At 40.8% G+C, this 3943-nt stretch overlaps 1 long non-coding RNA gene across 1 annotated transcript; it reads left to right on the top strand.

The window, feature by feature from the left end:
- The first annotated feature begins 599 nt into the window (after positions 1–599).
- LOC129338655 (uncharacterized) lies at positions 600–3042 on the top strand. Its single transcript, XR_008597964.1, has 2 exons — positions 600–663; positions 2551–3042. It is a non-coding gene; the product is annotated as an uncharacterized LOC129338655 (long non-coding RNA).
- The last annotated feature ends 901 nt before the right edge of the window (positions 3043–3943 follow it).

Here is a 3943-nt window from a genome sequence, read left to right as displayed (position 1 = left end):
GCTTTTTCTATATTTTTATTCCTCACAAACCGCTTTAAACTCAAAACTATTTCCTTTCTTATGCCATTACATTTCATGCTGCCAACGGGTGCTTAAACCAGGAAATATCTCTGATATTAAATCTTGAAGCCGTAGGCTATGTTCAGTCTAGATTGCATATCACGGGCAATAAAGGAACAAAAAAGGTTTACATCACAAAAGTCATGAGAAGTATGATTTCCATGGAGCTCACATTATATGTCATCTGTTTATAAGAGGAAGGATGTTCACATGGAAGAACAATCCCCTCCAATTAGTGACTCATTCTATCAATTCAAATGAGATGCCAAAAATATTGGGAAAGACTCTGTAACACCCACATATTTGAAACAAGTGATAGTTATCAGGTGACAGAAGGCCGATACATGTACCAGCTTCAGATCCATACACAGACTGAAGGACAGGCCACTAAAGATACTCATCACATGCTTGTATGAGTCAAAACAATGAGTGCAAAATGGGGACAGAGTTAAGCACGAGCTGCGGCTCCTTTGAGAAATGGCAGTTTCGCCACGTGCCTCGTTTATGAAATGGAACATTGACAGATAGTATAAATGGATCTTCTTTCTAGACGCTTCTCATTCACTCGACTTCGATTGCTTTGACATCTTGGTGATCAGCAGGGTGAGTACAAAGACCCCTCTTCTCTTTGCCATTCTTGGCTTTATCTGTTGAACAGTCCTGTGAAATCTCATTCTGCAGTGCCTAGCAGGGAGACTTGGATAGAAACTGTAAAAGAGATGGGTCATTTTTGGTCTCTCTAACAGTCAATAGGAAACAAATTTTGAATATTTATTTGTGTGGGTGGGTAGGCTAGCTATAATTATCGTGGGACCTCTTTGCTAGTTGGCATATTTGGCATGTAGGTAATTCCAAACAGTCTTAAAGAATCAAAGTTGGCTTCCAAGCATTTTTTTCTTTCCTACTCTGTTTAGTTGCGGCCCAAATGCTTCCCTGGATCATTTCTCAGGGATGAAAATATCTATGTCTCTTTAACTAGAGATATCAAAGGTGGAACTTGGGACTTTCTGCACACGAAACATACATTCCACCAACAGGGTAAAGTCCCTCCATGACAACATAGGATTTGAATGAGTTAAATTAGTGGTCCATCAGCTCAATGTTGTCCTGCCTAAAACAAAGGTTACAGTACTTAACTTAGAAATCACACCCTCTAGGAATTAACTTGGACTACTGATTTTATTGCTTCTTTGAGAGGTAGTTTGGTGTAGTGGTTAAGAGTGGCAAGACAACAATCTGGAGAACTGAGTTGATTCCCCACTCCTCCCCTTGAAGCCAGGTGGGTGACCTTGGGCTAGTCACAGTTCTCTGGAGCTCTCTCAGCCACACCTGCCTCTCTGAGTGATTGTCATGAGGATAATTATAATAATACAGTTTCTAAACCACTCTGACTGTGACAGTAAGTTGTCCTGAAGGGTGGTATATAATTCAAATCTTCTTCTTATTTTTGTTATTGTTGTTTTTTATTAATTATTTGCTTTTTTCTCTTTGCATTTTCTCTCTATGCTCATAATGACCAGTAGTTTAAAGGACAATTGAGCTTTTCTCAAAAGATCGCATACTTAGGGCAACATTGATGGAAATATTTGACATGTCTTAAAGAATCCCTTCAGTTTGATTGGATGAAAGGACTAACTTCCTAAAAACAAAAGCACAGAATAGGATATCCATAATGGGCAGAAAAGAACATGGGCAGAAAACAAGTGTGCTATCCTGGAAAGAGTTACTCCTTTCTAGGAACACTGAAGTCCTTTGAAGGGTGTACCTCTGTCTAGGATTCTATTGTAAGTTTCTGTTGAGACTAATTTTTTTAAAAAAACATCTAACACAAGGACTGTTTTTTCTGGCTGGAGATGCCCCTGTGTTTTACAGACAGGATGTGACATTCATCCACTGACAATCCAGATGATTGGCTATTTAGTGTATATTTTATGTCTCAAGGTGAATTTGAGAGAAAGTGCTTGTCATGTAAGCTGTTGTGAATGTAATGGCAGAAAGATAGCCCCTCTCTTCCCACTAACAACATTTGATTCATAACATTTGATTTATATACCACCCTTCAAAACAACATAAGGCCCACTCAGAGCAGTTTACAAAGTGTGTTATTATTATCCTCACAACAATCACCCTAAAAGGTGGGTGGGACTGAGAGAGCTCAGAGAGAGCTGTGACTGACCCAAGGTCACCCAGCTGGCTTCAAGCAGAGGAGTGGAGAATCAAACCCGGTTCTCCAGATTAGAGTTCTGCTGCTCTTAACCACTACACCAAACAGGCTCAACAAAGATGAATATTTCTGCATCGGTCCTTCCTTTTTGATCTTGACTTGCTTTGTGTGTCTAAGAAAGAGAGTGACATCTAAGAATCACCTTTAAAAAGGTGAACAAGAATTGTTGGAAGGGGCCTTACTAGCAAAGCAAAGGAATGTTTCAATATAGAGCCCTGATGCAAAATCTCAATTCTAGCTCTCTCTTTCTCTCTTGTGCCCTCTAGGGTTACTCAAGCAAGAGAAAAGATGAGCCAACAACAACAGAGAGGAGCAAGCTGTTGCGGTGGAAGTCGCAGCGGTTGCTGCGGTGGAGGATCTTCTGAAACAGTCCAGCCCAGCGGAGGATGTTGTGGAGGCAGCAGTAGCAGTAGAAGTGGTGGCTGCTGTGGTGGCAGCCGTAGTGGTGGTGGCTGCTGTGGTGGCAGAAGCAGTAGCAGCAGCGGTGGATGCTGTGGTGGCAGAAGAAGCAGTGGTGGCTGCTGCAGTGGAGGATTTTCTCAAGAGATACAGCAGAAGGTCTTCCCCCAGAACCTGAAATAGATGCCTTCAAGGACTAGAGATTTAATAGCACTCACCCAAAGCAAATCCTTACTCATCCCCAAATCATCTTTGCTAAAAATAATCTCCGTAATTTTAGACCTTCTGTTCATTAAAATGTAGCCTTTTACTCTCCTGATATGCATCCCTTATGAAAGGATTAAAATTGGGCAAATGATTATGTTTTTTGGAAGTTTCTATCTCTATTAAGCCTTGCAAAGAGTCATACTCTACACACTCACTCTCACACATACACACATATATGCACAAGTATGCCTACAAAATCTGTGATCCACCTTTTCAAGCAGTTGCATAAAATGCATTGCTGCCTTTCGGGGCATAGGATCCCAAGTCCTACCTTTGCTTTCTGTCTGGGATTATTAAGTCAGAGGAATGTGGGGAAACATATGTAGAGGGAAATCTAGAAAATGGTATGTTCTGTTTTCAGCACTTGTAGTGATGGTCGGAATGGAATAGACTGGAGTGCAGTGGATGAGGAATTTGACATCTGAGCGACAGAGACTGGATCCTTTGCAATTGCATTCTGATATCCTAAAATGTATCAATAAAAATGATTTGGTTGAAAAGATTGGCCAAGTGTGTAACACAGAAATTACACCATTCATGAATCTGCGTGGGAGTGTTGACCAGTTTGGAAAATCATAAATTACAAATACCTGTTCCTAACATTGGTCAAAAAGCTCCACTAACTCAAATATGATTAGAGATGCAGAATCATTCAGCAGAGTAATCCAGTCTCCTGATTGATTCACTGGAGATCTCTTTTCGTGGGAAAGGTAGGTGGGAAGAAGAATTTTTCAGTTTCAAGGTGTGCTCTCCCCACCATCCATACCTGTACAATTTTTTGACGCACACAGTAGCCCTGTGTGTTGTAAATCTCTTTTTGGACTTTACCACTTCACATTGCAGGTATGGGCAAAAAAAATAATAGAGAATTCCAACCAAAATATTCTCTCCGCATAGAACGCTAAGATGAGAGGAACAAGTTCCAGCTAATTTCCAACAATTCCGTCCCCTGCTTTCAGAAGGAAAGATGGGCACAAACAGCACTACGAACTA

Source organism: Eublepharis macularius, chromosome 1 (assembly GCF_028583425.1).
Source record: "Eublepharis macularius isolate TG4126 chromosome 1, MPM_Emac_v1.0, whole genome shotgun sequence".
NCBI classification, from domain to species: Eukaryota; Metazoa; Chordata; class Lepidosauria; order Squamata; family Eublepharidae; genus Eublepharis; species Eublepharis macularius.
Note: the sequence above shows the minus strand (reverse complement) of the source record. Positions and strands in the feature narration are given on the sequence as shown.